The 17,987-nt window shown below is 38.6% G+C and overlaps 1 long non-coding RNA gene across 5 annotated transcripts in view; it reads right to left on the minus strand.

The window, feature by feature from the left end:
• The window catches only part of LOC135416346 (uncharacterized), a 90,442-nt gene that overhangs the window by 37,477 nt on the left and 34,978 nt on the right, over positions 1 to 17,987 (minus strand). For all 5 annotated transcript variants that reach the window (XR_010431559.1, XR_010431556.1, XR_010431553.1 and 2 more), the window contains one exon: positions 2,419 to 2,548. This is a non-coding gene — a long non-coding RNA (uncharacterized LOC135416346). The remainder of the gene's footprint in view (positions 1 to 2,418; positions 2,549 to 17,987) is intronic.

Below are 17,987 nucleotides of genomic sequence, written 5' to 3' on the forward strand. Positions count from 1 at the left end.
GGAGGGAGAGGACATGGTGCAGCAGAATGCATATGTATGCTCAAGGAAATGAAATCCTTTTAATGTCCTTGTAATAATTTATTCTATAGTTCTCTTTGACTAAAAAAAAAAAGTCTTTCAAAAACAAAATTAAAAATCTTCCCTTGTGAGGCTTCTAATTTTATTGTAACACTGAAACTGATAGGAAGAAAAGCAGAATTTCAGGGGTAGGGAAACTCAGGGAGACTTTGTTACCCAGCTCTGAGTTTTATTACAAGTAGATTTTGTTTAGAAAATACCTCCACCCCTATTTTTATCCGAAGCACACAGGCTGGTTTGTCGAAAGCTTACGCCGCTGTGAACAGAGCATTGACGTCTTTTAAGGCACTCCTTTTCTCCTTCCTCTCTAAACCATCTGTCTCATTAAATCTGATTTTTAGTTTTTTTCTTTTATGTGGTGTCATTTTGTAAAAAACACCATTACATTCAAGGAGAAAAAGTCACAAATAGCATGCTAAAGCTTTTCTCTCATGTTTCTGGGAAGGAATGACCTGTATGCTGTGAGTTAGCACTTTCAGCAAGCTGACAAGGAGTTCACTGAACACAGCTCTTTGTAAAAGGTTGCCTCTTTCAGCTGTAAAAGGGTCCTCCTTGATGTAAGTGTTCCCAGAGTAATAATCCATTTCTCTTGTGGCAGGCTCCAACTCATACTATAATCTTTCCCACAAGCTCCAAATCAGTACAAGAAAGCTGTTTACTGGACAATTTTCCCTGCATCTCAATGTCAAATGATACTGCATTACAATGTGAGAATATCACACTCTAAGAAAGGCAGGAGGATCAAAGGGAGCCCTCACGGTGAGTGAGTTGAAACAAATTAGCATCTTTTGGTCATGGTTTCCTAGATATAATAATGGTATTTCAGGGCCATAAGTTGTTTGCTTTGCTTCCTCCCCTTTATTTCACTATAAAAAAATAGCCATTTATTTTTTCCATCTCCCTATGCTTGTTTCTGCCAAAAAAATTGAATCACTTTCAACTGATGCAATTAAACAGGATAAGTCCCTTGTGTAGACACTGTTGTTTCAATTCCAGCAGATATCATTAAGTCAATATAAGAGACTCTTCCACAAAAATAAGACCATCAAGACTGTTCAGTCTGTTAGATTTTTTCTCAATTACCCCATTTTTCACCAAGATTGACAAAAAACAATAATTTCAATTTTCTCATTTCTTTTTTTCTTTTTTTTTCTCCAGGCATCTATCTTAAAACTTAGATTCCTGCTATTTGGTGCAGTAACAGAAAATATTCTGTGAGAGAAAACCTGTGAATTAAAGAAACCTTGACATCATATTTTCCATCCACTTTTTCTTCCACTCACTCCTTCCAGCTGGAAGAAAGTAGAGGCTTAATATCTGGAACCAGTGACAGAATGCATTGAAAATGAGGGAAAAGGTCAAAATACAGGCAATGTAGGAAGCTAAAAATTTTAAGGAAAAAATGCTGTGTAAATTAGAAAGTTTTGAATTCGACAACTAATATCTTTTCTTATAATGGAAACCCCAGGCACCAGTACAAGCTGGGGGCTGACTTGCTGGAACACAGATCTGCACAGAAGGACCTGAAGGTCAAGCTGTCCATGAGCCAGCAGTTTGACCTTGGGGCAAAGAAGGTCAACAGTACCTTGGAAGGCATTAGGAAGAGCGTTGCCAGTGGGTTGAGGGAGATGATCCTGCCCCTCTACTCAGGCCTGGTGAGGCTGCATCTGGAGTGCTGTGTCCAGTTCTGGTGGGTGACAAAGAAGATTGAGGGACTGGAGCACCTCTCTTACGATGAAAGGCTCAGGGAGCTGGCCCTGTTCAGCCTCGAGAAGAGATGACTGAGAGGGAACCTCACCAATGTCTACAAGTACCTGAAAGGACCGTGCCAAGAGGATGGACCCAGGCTCTTCTCAGTGGTGCCAAACAAGAGGACAAGAGGTAATAGGCAGAAACTGATGCACAGGAAGTTCCACCTGAATATAAGCAGGAACTTCTTTACTGTGTGGGTGACCGCACCCTGGAACAGGTTGTCCAGAGATGTTGTGGAGTCTCCCTCACTGGAGGCATTCAAGAACCATCTGGAAACAATCCTGTGCCATGTGCTCTAGGATGACCCTGCTTGAGCAGGGAGGTTGGACCAGATGACCTCCTGTGGTCCCTTCCAACCTGACCCATTCTGTGATTCTTCGCTTCTGTGATAATAACCTTAAATTTCAAAATTTGAACTGAATATACCTTGATTGGAATTTTGCTTTGAAAAAGACTAAAAGAGAAGTGTGACATATCCCCTTTTTCCCAATTCAAATAAATAATTTTTCCAACCACCCTCTGTTGGTTTTCTCTTTTCTTCATGACAGTTTATTTTTAATAGTGGAAGAATGCCAACAGCAACTTAACTGTGATTGTTATGGCTTGTCATGCTGTTCTCTGACATTCACGTTCCTCCCAGTATCCTTCTGAGGGATGAGCATCAGCCTTGATGATTTCACTGGTTTTTGGCGTTCATTATTTGTCCACTATGGAAAGTCTGTAAGGAAAGAGAAAAAGATAATTGGTCAATGTGTCTCACAGATCAAAAGGAGTTTCCCTAGAACTTGCAAAATTAGCAATATCCTGCAAGAATAATGAGAACAAATAGCAAAAGACTTTTCAGCCACATAAACGAAAAGTAAAGTCTGATAACAATGATATTGACACAACAATTAAGAGCAATCTGGATCTGGCTCCAAGTAAGTGCTCTGTGGTCAGGCCAGCCATGAACTACACAGAGCTGACACATAGGAAGCCCAATACAGCAATTGCAAAATTGGTATTGTGATTTCTCCCATGCATCTGTCCTCATTAATTAGTTTGTCAGGCCTCCAACCAGACCTTTTTAGTGTTGGCCTGAAGTTCCTTAGGACACGAAACTTTTTCTTCCAACATTTTTTGGGACACTCCATGTCAGTGTAATACAAGCATAAAATAATAACAAATTATCTTTAGTTTTCCATCCCCTTTCTATCAGATTTCATTTCTCTGAACCACTATTAGTCACTCTTTTTTATATTATTATTATTTACCTTCTTTACACCATTTAAAGTCTGGAAATTATTCTGTTATTTTTTCTGATCGATGGAGCACCACGAATCCCTGATCACTGACTTTGAAAGTTACTTCTATATATCACATCATTGCAGTCCATTATAATTTCTAGCAACATATCTGGGGATGAAATCACTCCAGCACCAAAATCATTCTCTAATTCTCCTTGATTTCAATGGCGAGAGAGTTCCATGATGCAGATCTGATGCTCTGTCACAGCACTTGATTTTACTGATGTCACTCCAATAATTTTACTGGGTCTCTCTAGATTTACACTACACTAGAAGCAAAGAACTATCAATAAAATGGTTATTTGTAGAAGAGACTCTTCCTTTGCCACATCTCCTTAGTGGAGATGAAATAGATTGGGCACTTTTATTTTCTAAGCTCTCATGTCACTAGCAGAAAGGTAGCAACATTTAAGCTGCTGCTCTGACCAAATGAGTATCCCGTAATACTATTACTACTATAGCAGCAACTTTAGAACAACATAATTTTGAATTTCTTTCTTTGGAGTTTTTGCCTGCTTTCTGAAAATATTTTGAACTGCAGGGGAAGCTATTCATTAGAACACACATTTTTCAGCCTTATTGCTCACAATTAACACACTCAATAAACCACTGAATACAGCTGTCTGTTATATATGCAACTAGAGCAAAAGGCATCTACTTTTCAAGTTTTTAAGCTACTTGTCCTTCCACCTTATACCTCAAAAGTGGCCTGAGGCAGGAATGTATTGCAGTATATATACATGCCTTGGAGCATGCTATTCTTTAGTAAACGTGTGTTGTAATGAGATAACACTGCACCTCTAGTAGTTTACCTGAAGGTCTACATTATCTCATTATGAAGTCTGTTCAGTCAAGTCTTATTGAGTAATTTAGGGTTTTTTTAATTTATAAATATTCACTATGACTCGACTGTACAAATGGAACAAATAGATGTTCAGTGCCAGTTGGCTGGTTGGTGTTATTTCAATACCAGTGCCAGCATTTCCACTAACTTTCATGAGAATAGCATATGCGCCGAGATATTTTTGAAAGAACTGTTTTACTCTTTTACAAATTCATACTCAATCTAATCTACATGCACTAAGATATGAAGCATTTCACAAATTGAATATGTCCACAACTCAGAAAAGACATTTGCCAGGAAAAGAAGGAATCAAACAATGTAGCCATGGTAACCTGTGATTAAAGATCAGATCCAAAAGCTGACCACAAAACTGCTACCTACCATACACACATTCTCTCTTATCTCATTAGAAATAAATTCTGAAGAAAAGCTGAATTAAAAATCAGTTTTCTTTCTAGTAAATGTGGGTTGAAGGGTTCTTTAAAGCAGAACATAGAATAGCATGAGCTGGGCTGAAGACACCACCAAACCAGGATGTCTGTTAATACCTCTAAGGAAACTTACTGAAAAGGCATGTTTATTGAATGGGTTTAGGAAGATATCAAACTGTGAAGGCGTGTGGAGTACCAGATTGTCTCTCAACAACTCTATAAAAGCAGACATAGCGAAAAACTGTTACTGTGTGAAATGAAACCATATGACAGCTCAGGTCTTTGAAAGATCACCTGGTTCGACCTTTTGTGGAAAAGATGAGATTTGCTAGTACCCTGTCTAATTGTGTCTTGAAAACCTTCAGTGATGGGGACTCTTATCCCATTCTTAGGGAAGTTGTTTCAGTGATTGATCTCACTTTGAAAATTTTCTTTCTCATATCAAGATGAAACCCATCATGGTACAATTTGTACCTGTTGTCCTTTGTTATCTCCATGTGGCTCCTCATGAAGAGAAAGCCTCCGTCCTCCAAAGCCACCCTTTAAGTACTGGAAGATGATGATGAAGTCCTGGTGAGCCTTTTCTTCTCCAGGTGTTTTCTTCTCTGGTGTTTTACAGCCCTTTGATCATCCTCATGGCCTTCTTTTGGTGATAAGATCGAATATTTTTGTTATCACTTACTATGCTTTATAACTAAAAAAAACAGATATAATATTTGGGAAGGACAGAGTGGTAGTTCAAGAGTCACTGCTGTCCCACTTGTTAACTCCACGTCTGCCTGGTAATGACTTTGCTAATGGACAGGAAAAGCATCCTAACTAGGACAAGAAAGGAATCAGATAAGGGATTCATGAACTGGTTGGGCATTTGGGCACTACCTTGTCTTGTAATAATGACAGTGACACAATCATCAGTCCTCTGATCTACCCCATGCATGTGTTTTAGGCTTTGCTTTAATTACTCTGGGGGAGGAAAAGACTGAAGATGTCATCTGTCAGACTGGCAAAACTTCCTGGTTGCTGAATGAGAAAATACTGCTCTGGATCTATGTATTTTTAAGAATGTGGGGGTTCTTTTTCTACAGTCTAGTAAAACATAAGAAATATTTTATTTCTTACAGGCACATTCCTTCACCTGATTATGAGGACATGATTAACACACTGATTGAAATGTAGCAGTAATATTAATTAGTCATTTACTATCACTTAGGTAAAAAATTGGTATTCTTGCTTGTGCATGTAAAAATAGTATTTTAAATAAAGCCTGTAATACTGGTAATGAATGCTCGAGAGTTCTTAGGAGTCACTTCACATGAACAACTCAACTCACAATATTAATATGACATTAGAATAATTTTGTGTAACATAAAAAGATCTCTATCTTCATTTGCACAAAACTAAAATGAGCAAATGTCAGGAACACACCAGGACACAAAGAAATTATTTTTAAGTAAAAACTGGTAAACTCAGGTTTCTGCTGCTTTTGCCATTATTTACAAATCTATACATTTTTTTAAACAATAGGAGATTATTACTTCAAGCATTATTATAACAGCACAGAACAAACAAAGAGTTTGCTCATCAGGAGTATTTTCTTTCATTGTCCTTGTTCTATTTCACCTATTGCAATTTTTCATTAATATAATTTCTCTGCTGACAGTAAATGCCAATAAGACTCATCATGCTAACAATCTCTGAGATCAAGAAAGAAATAAATCGAAACCACTGTTGTTTCTTATTTTAAGAAAAAGGCATTCCTTTAACACATTTTTTTAAGTCAGATATTTCCAGAGAGCAAGTTCCTCAAATACATTTTCTAACATTTGTTTGCCTACTAGCTTTGACAACTGTGATCTCAAAGAAACCATTGGTGTTCAGACACAATCAGAAGCCCTTCAGACTTCTAAACCCCCATGTTCTCCTGAAGATAAACACCATCGTGGAGGGGGCAGGGGAGGTGTAGAGGAGGATAAAATTAGTGATAAATTCTTCCCAAAAAAAACGATTTGGAAGACATGCTTAGAATTAGAGTCAGTACTTAGGCAACACCTCTCTCCCCACCAGCTTTCCACAAGCCATAGTAGGGTGTCAAAATTAAGTCCATCTCCTTGTTCAGAGTCTTTGATCTAAGCAACAAAGCAATACTCTTTAGTTTGTTCCTCTGCTTTCTGTGATTTCCTCAGTATCTCATTCAAGGACTGAGCAGCCTAGGACTTTTTAACTTCCAGAAGACAGAAAAGAAAATAGGACTGCAGTTTGGCCAGCTGGCTTCTGCAGTACTGCAGATCATTGGTGGTGACCAAATTGAGCTTTCTATGTCATTGATACCTGCTTTTAGCATAAGAGCACTCTATCTCCTCATGGAAGTATGATTTCTATTCCATTAACAAAATTACCAGTTTCAGTCAAACAAAATGAAATCACAATATAGAATAGAATCTAGTATTTTGGTTGAATAAACTAATCACAATAATTTTCTATTACTTAATTATAGTAGTTACTGGGGGGAAGGGTAAGGGAACCTCTTGTTTCTTTCTCTCAGATAAACACATAAGTCAGCAGCCTGCAGTGCTGCGCTCCCCTGTAGGCATAACAATGTTGAAATCTATTGTGCACAGCAGAGCAGCTTCAACAAGGGACCAGGGAGCACTCACCTTGAAATATCCTACATACCACCAGTGAAGGTGATTTCCTATTACATGCACTTTACACCTCTTTTCCACTCTTTTACCAACTCCTATGCAGAAGGAATATATATGCCCAGCTTTGCAGGGTCCTACGTCCATGGGCTGCAAAGAAAGAAGTTTTTTTCTCCCTCAACCTTGGGAAAAGAACACTTTCCTTCTGCTAAAAATATCCACCAACCACTGCAGTGTTTTGTTTCCTTCTGTCTGTGAATCATTTCTATGGTGGACTAAACATTTCTAAGAAAATAAATAAATAAATAATGAACTTATATCACATAAGTCATTCTCTCCCTTATCCACACAGAACGAGGCCAGCCTTGAGGAATCAGGATGCTTGCTTGTTAAACACAGAACTCCTGGGGTTTGCTTCTAGTGAAAACCATTCTTAATCATTCCTGTCCCCTTCATTTTGTGAGAAAATGATAGCGAAAAAAAGAAATAACAAAGCATGACAAATGGGAGGCTAGGAAGGGTGCATAAGTAATATAACTCTGCATTCCTGTGAAGCCAGGACTGAGTCCAGCTGAATATGGGGACTGTCAGGGTGGTGTTTCCCCATCCTTATAATGGAAAGTGGGCATCAGCTCCAGGGAAAATAGATATCAGACTATGAAGCGGTAAAGGAATATCTGCCTTATCTTCCTACCTTGTTCCCTCTACACCACGTCCACCCAGCTCCCTTCAGGGCTAGCTCAGCCCATGTCTGAAGAGAAGGCATTTCCCCAGGGACTCTCCAGTGGCTGGTCCTGAGGAGGCCCCAGATGCTTCCTGTCTGGAAGGAGTGGTCCCATCCTACCCCAGGCACCAAAATATCTCACTACAGCTCTGAAAATAACATTTCATATATCATACACATATGGCATAACTCCACTTATGCTGCAGGACTTTGCCAAATAAAGTTAGTGGAATTACAGTGATGTAAAGTCTGCATAATTAAGGTAAAAATAAGACTCCTTTCTGCCCTCTACAGCCTGATCATATGAGAAGCTGAACATTTCCCTCTAAGCGCTTGATGCCCTCTGCTCACATCTATTTGGTTTCAGTGAGAGTTCAGCTAGAAGAGTTAATCTCTTACAACCTACTATTCTGATGCAATATGTTGCTCTCATTCAGGAAATCTGAACTGAGTTTAGGAATTCCCAGGTCCCTCTGACAGTCAATAACTTACTATTTTAGTGCAATGAGCACATTAGCCCTGAACGGCTTGAGACTGCATTCTCCATTGATCAGATAAACAATTCGTGAGATATTTTATTACAAAATGACGCACCAATTTAGCCATCTTTTCATCAATGATGTGCTTAAATTGGATGTGAAACGCCAAGAAAGTTGCCTCCCCAGGGTGCCATCAGTGAGAAATGTAAAGCAGAGGCTTTCAGTTAATATGGTTCATGTAGTGGAGTTTTATCTTTCAGTCAAATCAAATTTAAGTCAGCTGGTAATACACGTTTGACCTCCCATTATCTAAAGCCATAAATTGCATTGCAGTGATTTGTTAATCTGGCCTTAAATCATCCAGCAACCTTTATATGTTCAGGAGTTGGGTTTTTTTACGAATCATGGGGGTTTGCTTCTTCATTTTCTTATGAGCCCATAGAGTACAGTTGATTACATCTCTGGTTTCTTGTACCTACTCTGTTCATTCAAGAACCCTTATTTCTGTTAAATATAAAACGTGTTATTGTTTCTAAATCCATTTAAGTATAGAATACCACACTCTGGCTATAAATGCTTTATTCCAGAGGATAGAATGGATAGTCTCAATAGCCCACTTTAAGACTGCATCTCTGAATCACAACAGAAATGGAAAATGAATCACACAGTATTTGTGATCTTTTATCAAAAAGTATTTTAGCTTGTGCTAGCATATTTACTAATACAAATTTAATTAATAGAATGGAGGTCCTATTTTATATCACAGCCACCACGTTGCACTTTTACCAGAGTTTCATCATGAAATTTCAGGAATGACACAAACCATCATTGTTGAATACATGGCATAAATAAAAAAGTAACATTGTTCATTTCCCTCACCCCCACTTCTTAAAAAAAAAGATATGGAAAACTATGGAATATAAAGTACATGCAGAACTATGTAAAATTAAGTATCTTCAGAGTACTTCCAGAGAAAAAGTTCCGAAGTCAAAAGTCATGAGATTATGAGAAATGTCTTTTTTTTTTTTTTGGTAAATGTTAAGTCTCAATTATTCACTATCATCAGACTTTCTAAGAATTCCCTCAACATCCCTGTGATATAGTGAGCTTTGAGAGCTTTTAAAAACCTGTTGCTAGGACTGTTGATTGCAGTCCACAATCAAAACAAGAGTTCGAAGGACCCAGAAAAGTCATGGTTCTGTGTGTTGGGTATTGTGAACAGCCCTAGGGAGAGATGCATTATAATCAATGTCATGAGGGAAAGAGCAGAGACTCATTAAACTCATTTCATGGTGTAGCTACTAAGTCTTCACTAGATGGGTCCCCTTTCAATCCTGGCTGATCTACACAGGATGCACACTGCTCACATGAAAAATGTTAATTAGCAATGACTTGAGAGGTTTAGTCCCTCTGCTTGCAAAAGGAAAAAAAAATCAGTCTTGTTTCCTGACAATGCAATTTTTCCAGCCTTCAGAAATTTCCCAGATAGACTTTTCTCTTGTCTTGATTCACAGGCAAAACATCCCTCTTCCTCAGGTCAGACCCTCTCTTTGCTTTGGTCAGTCCCACAGACCAAAGCACAGATGGTAAAGCACACAGAGGCACTGCATTCAAATTTCATGATATTTCAGTACAGAGCACTTAGGATAATTTTTATTATGTCAAGCTTTATCCTTTGGCCTTGCAGGGTGTCTCAGAAGGTTTAAAATCAATTTCTCCCACATCACCACTGTCTTCTACTTCAGCTATCATCTCTGTTACTGTCTATATGGATCCCTCTTGCAAAGAAGCTCATGACACCAGTAGCAAATAAACACACTGACACTACAAGAGATCTGTAATCACGCCTAGGCTTGCATTCACACTTAAGGGACATTCAAATATCTAACCTATTACCCATGTCTAGTTCATCCTCCCTTCGCTTCTGCCACTGCATGTGGAAACCTTTAGGATGGGATGCTAGAGAAAAGCCCTATTGCAAGAGCTACCTCTAAATACATGGGCTGTCAGTTGAACATACAGAATCTCAGGCAATTGATCTTGTAATTAAAGACCAAAAGGCAATAATGTTAGTTATTCCAAAAAGTTATATTCCAAAGAGTCGTATTTTAAAAGGGTTATTCCCAGTAGCAATTCACAACAACAACCCTTTACCTAGTACTTTTAACCTTCGTTCTCAATGTTTAGCACAAAAAGCAAATATAAAAAATTAAAATCAAACTAGAAAATATGGTCTGGCTTGCCTTTTATTTTTGATACAGCTGTAACGAGTTCTCTTTTCATTGCATCTCTCTCTGTCACCAAGACTACCCAAGAAGTAGCAATAAAGGCAGCAATACATTATATAATGTATAGAAGAGTTGTGTGGCTTATAGCTCACTCATGGCTCATCAACAGTTTTGCTAAAACATAAGTGCAATACTAATAAGCATCTAATTTGAAATTTTATTTTAAGAACACATATGAGTAATTAGCAGAAAACAGTTGCTAGGTGTTACCTTTCAATAGACTGGGGAAGTTGGGGGTGATATCCAGGAGCTTGCTTAGTACTCATAGCAACTTAACATTTGCTGAGTGTGCAGTGGGGCTAACATCAAACATTAAACAAGAAATCATTGCTGTGACCCCAAAACATCATGAGGCTGCTAAAAAACAACAACAAAAAAACCCACCAACCAAATAAACAAATGAAATATATAAAGATAGAAAAAATAAGGAAATACTAGGGTCTTTTAATTTGACTTTTTGATTTGGTGCACTCAAACTGTTCTAAACTTCTTTCCAGCACTAGAAAGACTGAAGAGATTCTCACATTTCTGAATGAAAACTAAGAGGATAACATAATCACTCATCTCTGAGAATTAAAACTTTAAATAAATTCATTGCTAAACTAAATAATTTTCTCATGGTATGATCAACTAATGGACAATTGTGTCTCAGTACAAGCTACAAAACCCAGATCAGGTAAATACTGAAAGCTCAGTTCTCAAACACATACAGCTGCTGGTTACCACTTTATTCTCTGAGTGTCCTTTTTGACCTCAGGCACACTCAGTGTAGAGACAAACCCTATTTCAGGAGAAAGGGACATGCCACCAATGTGCACCCATAGGTCCTAATGTAACCATACTATTCAGCTGACAGCTTCTCCACCAAAGTACTTGAAAGGAATGGTACTGCAGAGCAGCCCATAACATCAGTAGTTACTTAAAATTAAAATCACTTTTGTAACAAATATACTGCTCTTTTAAATTTTATAAACTGAACTCAGATAAAACTCAGACAAAGTCTGAACCTTTTACCTAACATCACTCTTTCACAAAACGGTACATTATCTCAACTTCCAGATTTATTAAGAAAATTGAGAATCCATTGTCACAAAATGCATACAAAGCCAAACTAAAAAATCATAATGATGACCTTATTTACACAAACAGGACAGAAAATCACTACCTAGAAGACACTGGGAGTGTTTCATAGAAACATAGGATCACTTAGATTGGAAAAGACCAAGTCCAATTTAAAAAAAGAGTTCTTCACCCTCAGATGGACAGCAGTAATTAAAATCTTTGTCTTTTTATTTGAAAATATTATTGTATTTGTCTGTATGGGAAAAAAAAATCAGTAAGAACAAAGAGATCTTGTAAAAGATCTTGTAGTATGAGTTTCAAATGTGACAGAAGCAATCTGGCAGATTTATTATAAGTCAGTAGTCAGAGCAGATTTTTTGGAAAAACATCAGAAGTGTTACAAAACTATATCTTTTGTGATGTTCTCAAAATTTGGAACAGTCTGTTTGTGAAAGCCTTGCAGGTTCAGGATGGTCTGGTTTTGTTTCTTCCTTTATTAGATTTGGCATTTATTATAACCGAAATTGATCTTATTTTTATCTCCACAGTCTGCTTTTGCTGCATGCTTGCAAATTTCCTAGGACTCTCTTTCAACTAAACAATTTGAATTTTCTATTCATACACTCAAGACTTCAATCAGTGAAGCTATCTGAAAAATTATAGCACCGGCAAGAGCAGACAAGAATTCATCTTTTGTAGGCTATAAAAGAGGAAGATATTTATTTTCATTCTTGCAGGAGAGGAAAGTTGTGACAATGAAAGGTAAATGACACCCCCAGATTTCAATTGCACAGTCAAAAGTTGTGTTTGTTTTCAGAAAAGCATGAAAATTGTCGCACATTCTTATGGTTTTGCAGCTGTCACTTACATTCACCAATTAAGCCATGTGTTTAGATTTATTTTGTTTAGTATCAAATCAAACTAAAAAAATTACACCTACTTGTGAACAAACTAAAGTATTGGTATTTAAAACTGCAAAGACAGAGTGTTCACATTATCCTAATAATGCTAAGGCATACACATGGACATACGAAATCAGACTGAGTAGCATCTTAATTCAACCAATATCAGTGATCTAAACTACTGGGCAATGTAGCTCCTAATATTAAACAAGACTTCAGATTATTATCAATAACTCTTCTTGTTTGGATAGATAAATCCAGACAAGCAGTATCCCTGCCCAGCATACACAGAGACACAATCATGTATTAAGTAAAACCTACGGGAAGGTTCTCTGCAATCATCTCCCGGAAAAGGTAGTTATGACCTTAGGTTTTGCATGGTCTCTCATCTTCATAACTTGTAGAGGGCTTTTATACCCAGCAGCCCTCTGGTTACAGGCTTACCTTCTTCTTGTTCTGTGCAACTCATGCTGCCTCCCAAAGAACGAGACACATGTAAAAACCACCATCTTCTGCTTTCACCCCTCAGGAAAAAGCTGACAGCCTGCCAAGCAACAACATGAATGTTTACAGCCCCTTCTGATGTTGCCTCAACTATCTATCTCAGCCACATCTGTAAATAATGGATGGGATACATGGGTTAACAAGAGTGTGTAATAGAGCTGACATAGGTGACAATCCTTGCCTCCCTCCTGGCTCAGATTTCAAACATGGCACATTTCAGTAAAGCTTTGGATACTGTTTGTCACAAGATCCTTCTGGACAAAATGTCCAGCACACAGCTGGATAAACACATTGTGTGGTGGGTGAGCAATTGGCTCATGGGTCGAGCACAGAGGGTAATAGCGAACATCAGACTGGCGACCTGTCACTAGTGGGGGTTCCACAGGCCCTGTGCTCTTCAACGTCTTTGTAAATTACTTGAATGCAGGACTGGAAGGGATACTAAGAAAGTTTGCAGATGACACAAAACTGGGAGGAGCTGTTGACTCCCTCAAAGGTAGGGAGACCCTGCAGAGAGACCTCAAAAAATTAGAGGACTGGGCAATCACCAACCACATGAAGTTCAACATGGGAAAGTGCTATATTCTGCACTGGGATGGGACAACCACAGATGTTCGTACAGACTGGGGAATGAGATGCTGGAGAGCAGTGCCACAGAAAGGGACTTGAGGATCCAGGTTGATGGCAGGTTGAGTATGAGTCAGCAGTGCCCCCTGGCAGCCAGGAGGGCCAACCGTGTCCTGGGGGGCATCAGGCAAAGCATTGCCAGCCAGTCGAGGGAGGAGATTGTCCACTCTGGTCTGCACTGGTGCATCCTCACCATGAATATTATGTGCAGTTTCAGGCACTGCAATATAAGAAAGATATTAGACTCTTAGAGAGTGTTCAAATGAGGGCAACAAAAATGGTGAAGGGCTTTGAGGGGAAGCCATATGAGGAGCAGCTGAGGTCACTTGGTCTGTTCAGCCTGGAGGAGACTGAGGGGAGACCTCATTGCAGTCTACAACTTCCTCGTGAGGGGAAAAGGAGGGGCAGGCACTGATCTTCTCTGTGGTGACCAGTGACACGACCCGAGGGGCTGGCCTGAAGTTGTGTCAGGGGAGGTTTAGGTTGGATATTAGGAAAAGATTCTTCACTCAGAGAGTGGTCAGGCACTGGAACACACTCCCCAGAGAAGTGGTCACAGCACCTATCCTGCCAAAGTTAAGAAGCATTTGAATGATACTCTCAGTCACATGGTGTGGCTCTTGGGCATGGTCCTGTTCAGAGCTAAGGGCTGGACTTAATGATCCTTGTGGATCCCTTCAGACTCAGCATATTCTGTGATTCTCTGATGGCACATGGCCTCCAGTTGTCCCCATTCTCACTGAGGTATCTCAGAAGGAACTGGAAAATGTCATATTCCTGTGGAAGACAGGAAGGATCTTCCTTTTGATACACAGTCATGTAATACTTTTTCCCACATCATAACTTCCTCGGGAGATCTGAGGTGCAAAGGTAGCAGAGAGACCTATTCATTCAGTTTCACTCCCAAAACCTTCAGCCCCAAGCAGAGACACACATACACACACATATATACACACACACCTCTCTGCCAAGCATCATTGCTGCTTCCTGCCAACAAGAAAAAACCCTTCACAAAATCCTGCTTTGCAGCCTACCTTCAAGCTCATTTCTCTCACAGTGCCTGCAGATAAACAGCAGTCCCCAGCAGCATGGCAAGGAGTGGTCTGAGATTACTAAGGAGGTTACCAGAGAAAGAAAGTCAACAGGCAGAAGTCATTGCACAAGAATAGTCTCTTCCAAGAATATAGTGGCTTTAATACACCGTAGCCACATTAGGCACAGGTTTAATAAACTTAGTTGACTAATTTTCCCTGAAAACCCTGTGTGAACATGGTCCCTGCCTGCATTACCACGCTCATGCTTGTCAATGTGCTCATGGCACCTTAGCTATTGCAGCCTTCAGTTGCATCTGTTCTGAAATATTTCCTGTGAATTTTGTCTTTTCTCACGTGTCCACACACTGTCTAGGGCAAGCTAACTCTGATCTTTTAAAGAAGTTCTTAAACACTACCTTGACATAAGTGACTAACAGAAACAGTAGTAGTAAGACTGTATTTCTAAGGAGCAACAACTAGCTCACCATTATGGTTGGTTTAAAACCCTCAAGTACTATGGGCTGTATGACTCTTCCAGCATGTACCACTTTGCAGATGAATTAAGTTTTGCTCATTGGATGTCTACTCTTCCTTTAGCCACTGAGATCCTGGACAAGTACAGTTTAAACATAAATCTAAATTTTGTTCATTGGTTCTAATTCATCTCTATTTCCAATGTAATAGAATATAAATCTGATCACACAGCTTGGATAATGTCATTGTTCACTTTATAGCCATGGTTCACCGTCACACTGGACAAGATCACAGAGGGGATAAGGTCACGGAAACTCTCTGTGTGTCTTCTACCCTGTGATGTTATCAGGTACTCAACCCTAAAGCAATAGAAACACACTGATAAAAGAGGGGAAAGGGAACTGTGATAATAAATCAACTCAACTGCAGAGAAAGTGCCAGGGAAAACAATATTGATTTTTTTTTACAAGTCAGCGCACAGATTTGTCAGACAAAAGAATAGAGATGTCAAAACCCACAGAATCAAACACACTAATATTAAGAGAAAAACAACTCCACTACCTACAAAATGCGAGAATGTGTGCATAGTGATGTTTATCAGGAAGATGAATGTATTTTATCATACTCAGAAAACTTAAAGAAAATATTTATATGATCTGTATTTAGCAGTCCCATGCTGATTTTACAATAAGACATCTAAGTAGAGTCAAGCAGAAGGGGAGTCCACTGCAAAAGGAAAGTGCCTCTGGCCCAGTGAACAAATGATGCTTCACTCCTCACCTAAGGGAGGTGACTTACTGGTCACCACCTCCCCAGGTGACAGCAAATTATCTTGCTTCTCTTCAGCGACTTAGAGGAGCTTTCTTTCTGAAATGGCCATGTTATGCTCCTGGATAATAGGGGATTGGTCAGGGGAGGTCAAGCAGGCAAGACTGTATTGGAAAGAGAAAACATTTATATTCTATTCCACTGAAGAAGTGAAGTATTAAAATTATATAACCTGTTAAAATAAATATACTAGATGACATCATAAACTTTGATTCTTTCACTGAGGAGCATAGAAAAAAAGTAGTTGTATGAAATGCCAAGAATAGAAATAACTAGCAGTTCAGAACAGTGATTCATTTGCTATCTAGCACTTATCTGTAATAAATTCAGAGAAACTAAGGTCAAAAGGACAATTACTTCAATGATTGTGTCCTGTGGATCAGAAGTCCTTAAATTTCATGCAGTTCCTCTTATTTGTATTCACAAAACCTGTTTGACTAAATGAATTATTTTAGAAATACATTCAACACTGATTTGAAGACTTTATAAGGTGTAGAAATCATCAGTTCCACTGGGAATCTGTGCTAATATTTCAGTGCCTTCACTGTTACAAATTACAACTAATTTCTTATTAAAATTTGTATGCCTTTAACTTCCTGCCATTAATCTTTTCTCTCTTAAACTACTGAGGCAAGATTTTCTCAACTTGAAGGTATTTGGGCATTATAATCATAGCACTTGTAAATCTTCTTTTTAGAAAAATGTATAGATTGAATTTTTTAACACTCTCATTATAACTCATATTTCTCAGCACAAAAGTTATTTTTGTGGTTTCTTTGCTCAGCCCTTCTAATCCCTTGCAATTCTGGAGCTGCAGGACTCAGGAATTCAGCTCCTTTCATGCTACCGCCAGTAAGGTACCAGCCATACTGATGGCTACATGTCACTGAACGTGTGCAAGGTATGAACTAATACTGAACCACAAATCAAGGCACTGTAAAATCACTATACTTTAGCAACTGTTGATACTCTTTAAATTGGACACGATGTTTTCATTTGCTTCGCCTTGCTTTTATTACCGTGCTTTTATTTCCATTAAATGAGAAGCAATGCTAAAAAAGTAGACAGTAAACTTCGTGTTTCATCTTTGCAGGATGGCCACAAAAATATTGTTTAGGGAAGAAAGTATTGTAGAAGTAGCAGACCAGTTCTTGATTTTCAACACCTCCTCTTTACCAGTTGCCAACATGCTAAAAGAATTATTATCTTTCAAATATTCTTGCATTTTATATTTATATTCTTTTCTGTGATGGGATTTTTGTTTTCTTTTCCCATCTTTTCAGTCTCTGAAATGGTTATTCCAAACCCAGAAATGTAATGCACAAAAATATTTAAAATTTAATTTATCCCCAGGTATTTGATACTATATCTCTGCATAGTCAACAAACCTATTCAAACAGTGGCTGTAATGAAAATCCTTTTCTGACAGTAGTTTTCCCCTTTGCAAGCTTCCCAAATTTAAAACACACACATGCCATTAGACACACATTAAAACACTTGTCCCTGAGGTTCCCTTCTCATAGGGACACTTCCAATTACTAAAGAAAAGTGAAGTGCATCATATCCAAAGTTTTCATAGCTTTCAGCACAGTGAAGCAGCTCTCTGTGCTGTGAATTCTTCACATAGCATGGACAGTCACTGGTCCCACCACTCAATTAGAACCTCTTCATGACGAGGACACAGCACACCATTTGAAACATCGGCTGATAAAAATGCCAGTATTTGAGAAGGCTTACAGCTAATTTTGTTTGCTTGGCACAGAATCACAGAATGAAAGCAACTGCCTTTCCCTGATCTCTTCACAAAACAGCAGTCAGTGGTAAACAAAATTTCAGAAGCAGAATGTGTCTTTCCTGTTAATAGTTTTTGAGCCAAGTTGAAGTGAGGGCTATTAAAGTAGCAACTTAAACACACTGAAACTCACTAGAACCTTTAGGAAAAAGGGTGATAGTGCTAAATGTACCATGATCAGGAGAAATAAAAGCCACTGGATTAAGAGAGAAACACTTATGTATAAACACCTACATGTGATAA

The sequence above is a fragment of the Pseudopipra pipra genome, chromosome 1, assembly GCF_036250125.1.
Source record: "Pseudopipra pipra isolate bDixPip1 chromosome 1, bDixPip1.hap1, whole genome shotgun sequence".
Taxonomy (NCBI): Eukaryota; Metazoa; Chordata; class Aves; order Passeriformes; family Pipridae; genus Pseudopipra; species Pseudopipra pipra.